At 33.8% G+C, this 15,238-nt stretch overlaps 1 long non-coding RNA gene across 2 annotated transcripts; it reads left to right on the plus strand.

The window, feature by feature from the left end:
• Positions 1-5,541: 5,541 nt before the first annotated feature.
• On the plus strand, positions 5,542-13,647 carry LOC102807598 (uncharacterized). Of its 2 annotated transcripts, none has more exons than XR_438163.3 (5): positions 5,542-5,654; positions 11,779-11,843; positions 12,284-12,419; positions 12,553-12,619; positions 13,511-13,647. It is a non-coding gene; the product is annotated as an uncharacterized LOC102807598 (long non-coding RNA). The 2 variants fall into 2 exon arrangements; XR_013419595.2 differs by lacking the exon at positions 5,542-5,654 and adding an exon at positions 8,144-8,207.
• Positions 13,648-15,238: the final 1,591 nt, after the last annotated feature.

Genomic DNA, 15,238 nt, shown 5'->3' on the forward strand with positions numbered 1-15,238 from the left:
AACACAGAATGTAGTAAATTTACAAAATGGGTGTCTGATATTTAATATTTTGTAACATAACTTCAAATAGTAATATAAACTGGCTGCTAAAAATTCATCATTATTATTATACATAGTAAACCAAAGATTTTTTTTATATGAAGGATATGTAGAATATCTAGGAAAACTTAACTTATTTTTCGACTTTTCACAAATTTAAACTCTCTGCTCTAACGATGTTGTTCCCGTTGGTTTCCATTCCAATGCAGAAGGATGAACAATTCAATATAGATAAAAAAAATAGTGTGTGAATGGGATTTTTTGAAATGAATAAATACCGTTTTTGAATGATTAAGAATAGGGTACAATTTCCTGGGTCATCTGTAGTTATCAAGAATATTTTATAACGAATATTTGTGGTTGACTTGATGTACATTGATCACAAATAAACTACAAACTAACTAGGTATTAGACCTGCTTAATTTGTTCATAGGAAGGTCCTTTGAATCGAATATTCTGAAGAAATTTGTCGTGAAATAGTGTACAGAATGCCTGCCTACCCAAAGTTCTTTGCGATTTGTACCAAAATTCACCACATGGTGGCGCTATAATGAAATGTTAACTTCTGCGATCGAGTTTATTTATAGGTTTATATAAAATATATTATTCATTGGTCTACGTCATATAAACATGTCTATTTCTTGTTTTTAATTTTTTTTACCTAAACGTTTTAGCCAGTTTTATTAAGTATTGTAGACTTAGTAAGTTTAGATTGAAAATGATATTTTTGGTCAATTGCTTAATTTTTTTTCAAATATGAAGGAAGTGGATTCTTTAGTCCAGCATCATGACTTCCCCAAAAAGTACGTTTAGAAATTCATTTTATTTTTCTGTTTTACACCAACTTTTTTGTCGAGAATAACATCCTTTGATTTTTGGCGCCTTTTTCATTTCAGTTTTGTAGGTCATTTCAAGAACTTTGCAACGATAGGTCGATCAAGTATATTGAGTTCGTACATGCAGAAAAGTAGTATTTGTCGCCTCTGAAAGAATATTGTTCACAATTTCCAGGCCTTATAAGGCTATTGAGTTGCATATGTATAGTATTTACTGAGTATCCCAATAGCGAATTTATTATTGTAGTATTACTATAAACACATTGCAAATTGGTTGATATGTAGGCCTATCGGTGATATAATAATACTGTGATAACATGTACTAGGTATAATGTCCTGCTCTCCAGGGTTTCGTAGCTCATTTCTGTGTTTGTCAACTTATTTTCACCTCTTTAAATTTTATTTGGACGTTTTTTCTTATTGCTTTGTGTTTTGTGATTTTACTAGTGTAGGCACGACTACCTGTGGTTTTCTTGAAAAATGCTGACCTTTCTGAACTGATTAAGACTAAAAGAGATGCATCAGAATATGTTTTCGACTGCCCTACCTCGTGACCTTTTAAATGGTTCAGGAGCTTTCTTGTAATTTGTTTGACCTGGACTGTCATTTTCTTGATAATTATATCAGTATGTTAACGGATTTCATTAGCCACGAACGATCTAGCCTTCATTAGCTTAAATCTGTGGAAAATCCTGGCATTAACAAAAAAACGTATTGGTCATTTCCTTAACAATCAAAATCGCTTGACCCAATAGCATAGCATGGTTCACAGACCATTTGGTAAGAGCAACTTACTTTTCTCACTCTTTTTAAATTTGTCATTTTGTACATTGAAAAAGCAACAAATACCAAAAATACATGTCAAAATCTCTGAAGAAAATTTAGTAAGTAAAAAAAACCTTGCTTGACGATCAGGAATGTTCGCAGTTCACACTACCCGTTTCTTACAAAGCACAATGAATTCTGGGTGAAATATCATACCAGATTTCGACAGACAACATCAATGAGAAATAATGACAAAACAAAAAAATGTTTGTTTTAGTTAAAACTAACTTCAGGCTACATTGGGTGACAGAAATGAAAGTTAAGTTTGAAAAACATTCTTGGGGTCTCTGCAGTTCTACATGGAAACCTTACTGTATTAATTTATTTTATGGTGAAAAAACATTTTTGTCGGTATTTGCAAGAGAACATTTTGATAATAGCTATATTTTATCTCTTAGATTATCCTTGTTACTTTGTGAGAAGAATCGCCTTTAATGATATAACTTGTGAACAAATCAAAAGCATGCAATAAGCCTCATATCAGATGCAAGATATAATATTTAAAGTGATGTATGTACATTTTATCGAAATTGCACATGTGAAAACTACAAGTTCCTATTCGTCAGTGGTAAATCGGTCAACTTGTAGATTAAATGCAATCATTTTAATTTAAATATCACAATGATACGTATAAAAATTACAACCATGCACATATCTGTAATCATCACATATTAGTAGAGTTTCAATGTTCTGGCTGAATCTCCCACATGCGATGAATAATTGTTATGGTGTAGTCTTGATAAAACAATAATAAATTATCTGCCCCAAGGTAATCATAGCAAGGTGATCTACCTACAGTAAAGCATGTAAATACATTCAAAACAGCCATACTAAAGTACATGACCACCACAGATGTTCTCTTGGAAAAGTAATCATTCTACCACAACATACTTCTGGGCTCGTTAGTTTAAATACCGCGATTCGTCTAAAACGAAGATATTTCCGAAATAGGATCATGATTAAATAATGCCCATTTTATTTCCGATATCGATCGATATCTTATTATCCATTGAGAGTAATGTCAGGTTGAATGAATGTAGTAAAAGGCCACTGTTACCAGATCTGCACACATTGACTATTATATGTAATATTGATGTGATTTTAAGCTTTCTAACAACAACATAACACATTTTTCGGTTTACTACACGAAGAAACGTTTTTAATGTGTTGGTACTCATTCATGCATATTAATTAACGATCTATGCTTCACTTTTTTATTCCCTCTCAACAAAAGGCCGGACATCCGGGCATTTTCTGTGGTTTACCATTTCGAATGCCCACATTTTCTGATTTCTACAGTTACATAAAAATACAACGACTATTCAGTGGCATCACAAACCAGCCTTCCAACACAGAAGAAGCACCCACGAACATTCCCATGTTTGAGAATGTAAGATAGGGTAGACTGAACGTAGTAAAAGACTCCTGTTATCAGATCTTTACATATTCACTATATGTAATATTGAAGTGGTTTTTAAGCTTTATTGGTTATTAAGGTAGAGATGCAGTTTATCCTGCAAATGTTGACAAATTTTACTTTTTTTTATTTTTTATGGCATTGTATGAACATCTGTAAATTAAAATCATTAGTGGAACTCTGTTAAATCCAATGGCGATGCAAATCAGCATATATTTTTTACTTAACTATAAAATATGAAAATTAACAACTATCTCAGCTTCTTTTAGTGCACATCCCAGAACTTTGAAAATTAAATAGCTCCTAGACACTTTGAACTTTTCTTTTGAAATTTTCACAAATGATTGACAATGTGTTTATTTTCAAAACGCCGCTGGGGCATTGTTTTTGGTTGAGCACTATTACAACAATCGCACAGACAACTAGCCTAGGTGTTAATTTATGCATAAACTTGAATTAGTGAAATTTGAGCTGCTGTCCAGCAAAATTGACAACTGGTAGACTGTTTTCAAGACGGCACTTTCTTCATAGTAAACAGATTTTGACAGGAAACAGAGGCATGGTTTAGAAGCTATTTTTTAAATCACTTTTGACCAAAACAAACACATTTTTGTGCATATTTCAAACTACAGTGTCTATAAAAAAAAGTACTTAACAAATTTTAAAATTCATACAATAAGTTTTCCGAAAATATATAGTTTTGTGGATGAGGGAGGTCATCTTGGTTTCCTAATTAACTAATTAAAATACCTGTCAAGTAAACTGCATCTCTACCTTAAACAGACAATATTGAAAGTAAAGCAATCAAGACAACACGCCTAAACATGGGCCACTACAGAGAATGCAGGCATTTTTGGGTTACTACACAAAGAGACATATTGAATGTGTTGGTACTCATTCATGCATATTAATTAACGATATATGCTCTACTTTGTTCCCTCTTTACAAAAGGTCAAGCATCCGGGCATTTTCTGTGGTTTATCATTTCGAATGCCCACAGTTTCGGATTTCTACTGGTACATAAAAATACAAGGATTATTTAGTGGCGTCACAGACCAGCCTTCCAATACAGAGGAAGCACTCACAAACATTTCCAAAATTTGGCCGAAAAATGTTGGGATCCGCCACAGATGATCAATGTTTTTGAAATCGACAAAAATTCCCACGTGTGTTCTCGGTGAAAATTAACGAGATTATTAAATAGCTGCCATTGAAGAAACCAAGTGATCTAAATGGTTTATCTACTGAACACTCTAAATGTGTTGCCTCTACTGTTAATACACATGTATGCCGCCGGAATTACCCTTTGACCTGTGATGAAAGTTGGTTTAGCGCTACTATTAACAAAAATAGGAATATTACCAGCAAGTCAAATTACTGTCATGTTGCTATAACGTCTGTATCCCTCCAAAGGTGGGACACGTTTTCTGGAATTACAAACAGCCAGTTTGGTTGTTAAAAGTACCATTCCTTCGATCGCTGCATTCTAATTCTAAAATAAACCATCCAGCAGTACATTAGTCTGGACATCGGTATATTTATATGCTTTTTTGAGTGTTTTGAGAGAGTGAAACATCAGACATTGTTTGATAAGTGTAGTTAGCTCCAGTGTATTCCATATGTTTTCTTAAAAATTGTACTGAGTTTCATTTGGGAACTACCAATCCACAGCTGTTTAATGTATCTAGTGGGCCATAGCAGGAATGAGTAACATCGCCAACACTGTTGAATGTGTGCATGGATGGTAACAGTGTAAATACTTAATAGCATGCCACTTGTTTGTCTTATTATAATTTATTTTATAAATTATAATATTTTGAATGATATGATTGTATTTGTGCCTTTTATTTGAGGTTTTTGCAAACTTTTACGTACATGTGAGATATACACACAGATGAATATGACATTTTATATTACTCACAGAAATCTGAATCCTTTCACTTCAATGTTCTCGATTGCATGAACAATTTGCATACCATTGTATTCACGTAATAATAATAATGTTGACTCTGGATTTCAGGTTAGTGAATTAATATTTCTGTATTAATTTGTATTGCTGAAAGCCAACAGTACTTGCTTCATAAAGGTATTGGGGTGGACTTCGTTAGAGACTTAGCATATTATTAGCATATATATTCATACTTGAGGTCGTAATATTAATGTGGTTTTTAATCTTTCTTACAATAACATAACAGGCCTAAACACGGGCCACTACACTGAATAGTAGTTGGTTTACAACATGAAGAAACATTTGTAATGTGTTGGTACTCATTCATGCGATCTATGCTCCACTATTTTATTCCCTGTTAACAAAAGGTCAGGCATCCGGGCATTTTCTGTGATTTACCTTTATACATTCGGATATTTTCTATTGTTTACCATTTCGAATACCACGATTTTTTTTATTTCTACTGGTACAGATGATAAAAACAAAAACAAAAATACAGCGATTATATAGTGGCACCACAAACTAGTCTTTCATATCGCAATCTACTGGTCAAAGACAGAAGAAGTGCTCTCTAGGTGCAAATTTATCTGTGAGTTAGATGTTTTATACGTGCTTGTGTAATGTTTACCATTTTGACAGTCATTTGTTTTGGATTGTTTGGACTTTTCCTATGTGACTTGTGTTATACATTTTTGGTCCAGTATTTTGTTTTCACCATATGAAACATGCACAGTGCACAGTATGTTTTCGGCACGGTTTACCAGTCAGCTCATGTGCTTAATGTATAGGAAAAACAACCAACGTGAATAGAGTAGCCAAGGTGTTAAAATGTACTGGCAAACCAAATTCTGCATATTAAGTATGTCTCTCGCGCAGCCCTCAAACCTAATATTATACGTAAGAACGCAAGAAAACCGTCGAGATTTCTAGTTTTCCTCTTAAAGAGGTGAGTGTCCCCCCCCCCTTTGGACTCCCTCCCCGCGTGTACTACCGACTCCTTCTATCATGTCCTCAATTGACGTCGCTTGTCAAGCTATACACGGGGTACAGTACCCCGGGTATAGTACTCCTTTCGCCCAGTCTCCCGCTTATATATCGATCGCTTATCGCTTAATTTTGCGACCGCGCGATCTTTTCTGACCGGAAAACATTTTTATTGCTTTCTTTTCACGTTCGCTGATTGAAAACACTGACCGCTCGCCCAAACACTGATCACTGGCATGAGTGGTCGAAATGGTGATTTTAATGTTAAAACGATAAAACGAGTATAAACTATTATTACATTCTGAACGACACTTCAAATCAATTGACACTTTGTATCGTTCGCGAATGCAACTTTAAATGTTACCTTTTGTTACGTGGAAGGACGTGTTCCATAACATGCTGATGGAGCGGCACTGTACGGCAAGAGAGGTGGCTTACAACATGGAATTTCATAAAACAATTCATTTACATTTTATAATTCCTTTTTAATAACCATTTTCAGTTCTTAAAATTTTTAAAATCCGTTTTTACAATCCATTTTTGTTTTCAAAATCCATTTTCGTTTTCAAAATCCGTTTCCGTTTTGAAATTCCGTTTTTAAAATCCATTTTCGTTTTTAAAATCCATTTTTGTTTTCAAATTCCATTTTTGTTTTTAAAATCCATTTCGTCCACAATATTAACGTTTGTAACATTTGGTAAGGTGAAATTCGTTAGTATTCATGTAGTTCCAATCATTACTATTGTATTATTCATTTCGTCAACCGAACCTTACAAATCCGGACCTGCTCGGCCATTAAGGAATTGTTATTGCAAATGTCACTTTTTTCTCTCTGTTCAATGAATCTAGAATCAATTGGATTTACGTGGTAGTTGGTCTAGCATTATCATATAGCATTACAAACAGGATGTCCACGGCATCGGTCATAGTATACCCCAGACGACTTGTTTCGATGAATGGTCTGGGGTAGTCACAGTGCGGCTTGTGGGGAAGAACAGAAAATGGATACCGATGACGTCGTGATTTTTTTGACGACGGATTTTAACTATTGAGATGAAATTATCATGTCTATGGGTGGACCGTTTAATGGATGAGGTGATGTGAAAAAACGCAAATTTTTAGGGTATTTTTGTCATTTTAGCATCATTTTTTTATGTGATTTTGAAGTTGTAATTTTTTTTGATACGACTTGTGTTAATGATCTTCTATTTCTCCTATACTAGATATCCGAGGATTGGTACATACAATCAAAATACATCTTCCGGCACCACAATAAATTGCGTATGTTCGATCCCGGTGTTCAACGATCTGTATAGAAAACCTCCCACAGTAATTGAAACATCTTATACTGAGTAATAATCAGTTGTGTTAAAAAATGATTGGACGTTTTCCAGTGCTCATCATAATTTTCCTACAGTATTTTGAACGTCCCAGAAGTTTTAATTATTACAAAATTGAAAACAACATTAGTAACATCATTTGCTCAAATTAATAAAAACAGGGTAATATATTAAGTAACATGACTTATAATATACCTTAGCAATATAATGACTATCTACCATTTTCAAAAATAGTAATTTGTAATGTTGACACAATGTCAATTCTAAAAATACTATTTTGACACAGCCCATTGCAATTTACAAATATGCTAAATATGTAGTTCAGTATTATTTTGTTGTCAACCACTTTCCTGATATATGATATAAAATAACATCACATATTTATATAGTTTAATCAATAACTGCGCTGCACAATAACAATTAATACATAGCCTCGTGACATTCCATATGGCCAGGAATATCAGAGTGCTTCAAATAGATGCTTCAATATTCATTTTCATGTACTTAAAGTTACATTACTTGGACTTAACAAATTATTTAATTTATATTTCAACACACATGGGGTATTTTTGTCATTTTAGCAGCATTTTTCATGTGTTTTTGAACTTTTTTTTTAACGATCTACGCTCCACTATGTTATCCACTAGATATCTAGGGATTTCCTGTTGTTTACCATTTTGAATGCCCACACTTTTTATTTCTACTGGTACATACAATAAAAAATACAACTATTATTTAGTGACGTCACAAAACAATCTTCCATGTTACAATCTACCGGTTCAATGTAGTAGAAGCATTCACTGGATCAAAATACACCTGTGAGTTAGATTATTGTACGTTTTCATAGTTATTCAGAACAACATACTAGACAGTCAAGTAGCCGATTTTTGTGAGTGGTCTATAAAATGAGTTTCGTTTAACATTAATTCCATGTCTGTATGTCAGAGCGAAGTCTCTGTGATATTGTTGGAGACAACGTACATTTGTTTACTGGTATCATTTAAATTCTAAAATCAATTACCTGGGCGTTGCTTAGAAAGTCCTTCTATATAATGTAAGATTTTTTACGTCATGTGTACACACGTGACCCACACCACATCGACATGAAACATACATTTGTGGGACACTTGTGTATTTCAATGAATATAGATGTCTTCATAGATCATCTCTCGCGGGGGGGGGGGCAATTGATACATTGCTGGGTAGGGAGGTGCTCCTGAGTGTTCAAAAGCGTGACCATTTTTATACCTGGAGAGTGTCAAAATCTATACCCATATGTATACCAAAGTACCATTTCTGTCATCACTGTTTATTCCAAATAAAACAGTTACCTATGGATCTTAGGCCGGGATCTGAGGTGGAAATATTCACTCATATACGGACCCATAAGTATAACTAATCGAAAAAAACATTACCGATAGTTTTACCTATCTTGACCAGTAATGAGACCGATACTTATACCTAAAATCCAAAAAACGAGACCCATTTCAGGGGCTCGTCCCCATTAGGTAAGTTCTATGTATCCCCCCGGGATCTTACCCCCTCATGAAAATTTGTGTGCCGCCGCCTATGCCGATGACGATGCTCTCACAAAATTGTCTTATTTCGATGTTGAAATCCGTTGTTTTTGGCAATGAACCATTTAATCTAATGCCGATCTTAGCATTAAATACTTGTTACCTGACAATTTAATGCTTTAATATAATTTTAAGTAATGATTTCGGCAAGTCTTGAAGCGCAAGACATGTCTATAGGAAATAGACAAAATATAATACCGTGGTACAACAACCATACTACCATACAAACCATGCATCAGTAATTTTAATTAAAATGAAGTACAATTTTCTTAGTAATATTGACACCTGTAGTTTAGTATGAGCATAGAGGTTTAAAATTAAAATTGTTATCCATAAGAAACATGAAACCGCATCAAAAGTGGTCTTATAAACAGCCATTTTAATTTATAGTGGAGTGGGCGGAGTAGGCCGGTGCTTATTTGCATTACTGTTGACGTGTTTGACCACCCAGTTTGCCATTCACCATGATAATTTCCATATAAACAAAAGCTCCAGCCAATATCAGATTTGACTGCCTGTTCTAAGATGTAGTACTTGGAAACGAGTGTTGTGGCATGTGGCAAATGTTCAACTGTCTTGCGTAATATGATCGGCTAAATTTCAACTAGAAACAGGTAAACCAGTATACCTGTATGTACAAAGCCAGTGAGTTTGATTCAAGCAAAGAAAACTGCATCTACGTATATAAATACACATTGTCGCATACGACTTGTTTACCATTTCCGTGTGACTAAGAATGTTCTAGAACCGTACTGTGTCTGGGTGGAATTTTTAGAAACTGGTTGAATAGGTAACGGAACATTCCAGAAATTTGTAGTACGTTCCAGACTCATTATGTATGCTGATGTAATGGTCTATTTATAGACAGTGTGGGTATCTAGTTTAAGTATCTAGTTATTGGAGGTTTGGAGTTTTACCGAGTTATTGTACTTGATGTTTGCAGAGTATAATAATACCAGTACCAGTTGAAACCTCATCTGTTGACTCCGTGTTCGTATGTTATCATCGCCGCCAGGGAAGTCTTTATGTTACTGTTGCCATTTTGGTATTTGAACCATCACACCTGTACTATACCAATTACGGTAATATTACGTTGCGTGTGACACACATGGACAGAGAATATTTTCTTGAAGCACTAAATGTGACATTTGCCCTACTCCCTGTGCTGATTTGGTTGGTTAAGCCAACTTTAAATATGCCCCACCAGTCACTTAGCTTCCAACGAGGAGATTGGTCGTCAAGAAAAACATTGACTGAAGCATTGCAAAGAACTGAAATGTTGTCGACCAGCTGCAGTGCCCTTAAAGCGAAGGAGTCTTCACCTGTGCATGCGTTGGATGGCCATAGTGTGTCATTGTTTACAAACAAGCGTCTACCCATGAGGCTTTGCGTTTTTAGCGTGTGTTATTATCGACGCTTGGGACTCATTTCCCGCGCGTGCGCAGATGACGACCATCCCGCTTTAACAACTATCACGGCTTACATTACAAACCCGCAATATGCAAAGCAAGAAATAGCAACAAAAATATTGAAAAAGTCAAAGACACTGAAAAACAATACACACAGGCATGTACATACTAACTTTCTAGGATCTGTAATTGCTCCAAGTAAATCCAGAGTAGAATGAGATGAGTCAACGCTATTGTCCGCCATCTTTATTTTAATATTAGATGCAACCATTATCTTATGGTGGGACCTCGGGTCATAACTTGTGGGGAGTTAACAATGGTGATTATAAAAATGCCTTGATCAATAAGAGTCTAAGTTACAGGGAAACATTTGTTTGATTTGTCAGTGGTCCAATAAATGTATTTGACAGGGTAATATAAAAACTATATCACAACAGCAATTAAAACAGCTACATTGTGGTAAAAGATCGCTTGATTTTTTTCTCAATGAGATGAATAATACATTCAATCACTAAGAAAGTATAGGCTAGCTTATTCTACATATATATAACCATTTGTAAGGGATTGAAATAAAGTATATATCTTTTCATAAATAAAAAATAAAATAAATATAAAATTCAAAAAATATCAATATTTTAGATTAATTATTTATATTTATAATAAAAAGAAAATATGAATCCACACAATTGACAAGGGGGCAGACAACAATTGATTTAATGCTGAATAGTGCGACGTTTTGCTATAGCACCATTGATATCACAAACAAATATACACACGATTTTTCACGCTATATTTTAATTGAAAGTGTCATTATTTCCTTAAAATATTATACTTCATTTTGAAATTAGCGTGTAAATACATGGTACATTATAGTTTGTAAATTTGTTTGCAATAATATACATAAATTTTTACTACTACTTGTACATCGTGTAAATTAATGACGTGATAAGGATAAACTGTTTGCTGGTCATGTAATCCCAGAAAAAAGTTTATAGAATACGTTTATGCCTAATTGTGCACAATCGTGAAAACATTATTTACTGGTTATGAATTGATTTATATATTTACTTATTATCTTGTTCAGGGTTTAATATAGATATATATTTAATACTAACTGGTTATTGTGAACGGATTTAATTATGCAAATATATAATTTCCAGAAATATATTAAAAATATATACGTTTATTATTTATTCAGTGCATAAAAATCCTTATATGGATGCAATGCTTTTGAATGAATAAATTGCAAATTTCTACTTTTACAAACACTTTTACAAATATTTATATTATGCATCAAGTTTTTTAGAATTATTTGAACTTTGCTTACAATGTGAGACTTGGGCCTCTGTGACCTTGTTTCAATTCACATAATATTATTCTGAATATATATGTTATATTTACAGTATTTTCAAACTGTTAATCTAGTGACAACATGGCAAATAAGCTTATGTGTATAGCTTTGGCACTGGTAAGTTTATGCTGATACATTTTGTAGATGATTTAGCAGCCCCACAACCATATGCTAATTATTTGATTGTAAATCATTGACATCACGGGTAGGGTCATACATTAATCCAAAATACCCAATTATATTCAGTATTAGTACCTCTTGTGTGCCAAGGAACAGTTTTGAAACATTTTGCCTTTTTATAGTATTGTTCAGCACATTATGGTCTGTCATGAAATTCTATTGATTGATTGTTCTAATGTCGATGGACACGTTGTGGATTATCGTAATATTGTTTGGAAGTACCTCAACATATAATAGTTAAACACATAATACATTACATATACTGCAACATGATGATACAGAATATACCTAACACTTAACGTTATGGTATATATACGATCTTCTTTTGTAGTACAAAATGACATGCACTGATTTTATGTATTCCATCTTGTATTCAGATGCTGCTCACTGTCATAACAAGTGCTGCGAAAGAGGGTAAGTCGAGAAAGGGATCAGCTGGAAGTAAATCAATAATCAGCTCACCAAGTGAATTATCTGAGCCGGACGAATCGGTCGGAGAATCGGGTGATAATAGTATGTATACATTTATGTTATTGCAATTGCATTTATCTTAATGTATCACATATGGTGGTATACATAATCGTGACCTGTTCTCGTGAAATGCTTTTAATTGATTATTATAATTAATCATTGTGAATTTGTTTAGCTCGTTTAGATTTTGGAAAGAAATAGCTCTTGTAAGTGTTAAAAACTCAGTCACTGACCTTTACAAGGTAAGGTTAGTTTATTTGAGCATGAATTATATTTATTTAGTATATATACATAAAACAATAGAGTGTGGTATAAACAAACAATACAAAAACATCTGTTTTGGCAACAGACATGAAAGTCAAAACCACCCTGCACAAGATTAATAATGTAGGGATACAAGAAATAACATACACGACTTTTCAAAACACATTTAATTAATATAGTTTTCTTCATTTAAAAACGTCAGAATTAAAAAAATTGAATTGAATTGAAAGTTTTTCAAGTAATTAAAATATTAATACAGAATATTATATTGACAATATATATTTTTTACCGTTGCCGAGTAAACAAATTCATTTCTAAATACTTCCATACTGCTTAAATGTGCAGCACAGGGATATGAGAAAAACGTTGTAAAGTGTCAACCAACCAATCACTGGCCGATGTCACTACGCAAGGGGTACTGCACCGTTCAATGAAATGCAAATTCGGATGTAAAATGCATATTTCAAAGCTTACACCTACTGGCGTCTTTTTTAATTCGACATAACGCTGTTATGGTCGCCTGCAGATTTTTTTTTTTATTTTATGACAATTCATGTTTATCGGACACAATTATTATAAAAATATTCATGATACATTTTTAAAACTATGACATTAACTTGTATTTTAATATTTTTGAATTGTATTTTTTGCATAGGAAATAATAATTAATCCATTAATCCAACTTTTAAAAAAAAATAACTTTATGACATCGACCCAACTACGGATCCAAGTGTAAGGGTTTCATTCACCTCAATTGAGGCTACAATTTGACAATGTTATGATTGATGATTTACCGAGAACAAAGATTATTATTTCATTTACGATTGCCATGTGAGAACGTATTCTAACGTGTTTTGTTTCTTTTGCAGTTATGTGTAATTCATGCTGTGTACTTGATGAGTGATTAAGAACGAAATGACTTTCAACTATCAATAATGAGTAATTGGTGGTGGTGATAATATAATACCTTTAAACTGTAATAAAATATTCTTGTTCTCTGCATTAATACTTTGATCCAGTCACATGTACATATTTCCACTGTCGCATCATGAACGAAAGAAACCCTTCGAAATTTAAAAATGTCGCCAGTCGGTCAAGAGTTAATAAAACGAAAAACCAAACCATAAAACATGCATATCATTGTATACTTCGAACACAATTGGTCAAGGCATGTCAAAAAAATGGTTTAGGACACATACAAATATGGCCACCTTTAGTTCATTTTTTGAATTGACACTGCTGACGTATAGACATTTCCGTGAAATGACGTGTGATGAACGGACATAAACATACATGAAGCGTAAGTATCTGACCAGACTAAAAGTACCATTGCTGCAGCCCAGATTTTACCTGTACTGGGAACTGTGAAAATAAAACAGACAAGGCAATAACAAGGCAATTACTAACGAGGCACCCAAGCATGCCTATATAAAAGCTTGTTGCTGATTTTACTATAATAACAACCAGAGCACAATATATAATATATGAAGAGACACTCTGATTTAAAAATTGGGAACAAAATGGCGATCAATTGGGACCATTCTGTATATTTGAAGATAGTCAGATAACTGCGGAAAGATTCTCGCGATACTTGTAAACCTTATGTGTAAACTTCAAAATTTGCTCTGGTGAATTAAAGACATTTTATGTATCCTAAAAGACATAATATAATATAATAATGTCATTACCAGATAGAATATCTTATAAAGATGTATCTATAGAGTACACATGTTGGAATAACTTGTGTCACTGTATGAAATTGCAAACTGGTAAATATAAGATCAAAAACTTAAAATTATGACGCAGAGAGGCAAGGTATGATCACTAAAATCACAAAATCAATGGATTGGCTTAAGGTATAGATGCAGGTTCGTGGGCACTAGGAGTGATTTTTTTTTCCTTTTGCTTACCCGGGCAGTCTTGGCTAGATAGTGTTAAAATTTCGGAGCATTGTCAATGCGGGAACATACTTAAAAAAATCGAGTTTAAAATAAAGGGAACCGAGGCACGCGTATGTGATTAAAAGTCCCGAAATTTTGTTTACGTTTCTCTTTGATTGACAAGTCACTGTTGATGTTATATGCAAATGAGTTGCTGGCCTCAGTTGCGGCGATGTGTTACTCCCTGTCCGCGACTCTGTTTAACTTACCTCAAGCGCTATCTAGTCTCGCAAACTAAAAAAAACAGACAAGACGTAGACGCTCCCAGCATGCAAGCGGAATACAAAAACATACAGTTGTAAATGATACATAAACTTGTTCACGATTATCTCGACAACTTCTAACCTGGCAGCTTCCAGAGGAGTACTGTTAAATATTTTTTTTTTTCACGCATTTTTTTTTCTCCGAAGGCATTATATAACTGACTAATTATACATTTTTCGTTTCGCTGAACAATCACCGTGCTGATAGCATTGCGATGCAATGAATAAACACCATTACTGTGCTGTTATCGATAACTAACTTTTCAGTGGCAAAATACACAAACGTAAAATGCTCGGTTAATTAAAAATAAAAAGTACCCCGGAAATTACCGAAACATGGGCAAAGAGATGCTGTTTTTAAACACCACGGAAAAATCACGCACTCTGCGATGCC

Source organism: Saccoglossus kowalevskii, chromosome 9, assembly GCF_978046115.1.
Source record: "Saccoglossus kowalevskii chromosome 9, keSacKowa6.1, whole genome shotgun sequence".
Lineage (NCBI taxonomy): Eukaryota > Metazoa > Hemichordata > Enteropneusta > Harrimaniidae > Saccoglossus > Saccoglossus kowalevskii.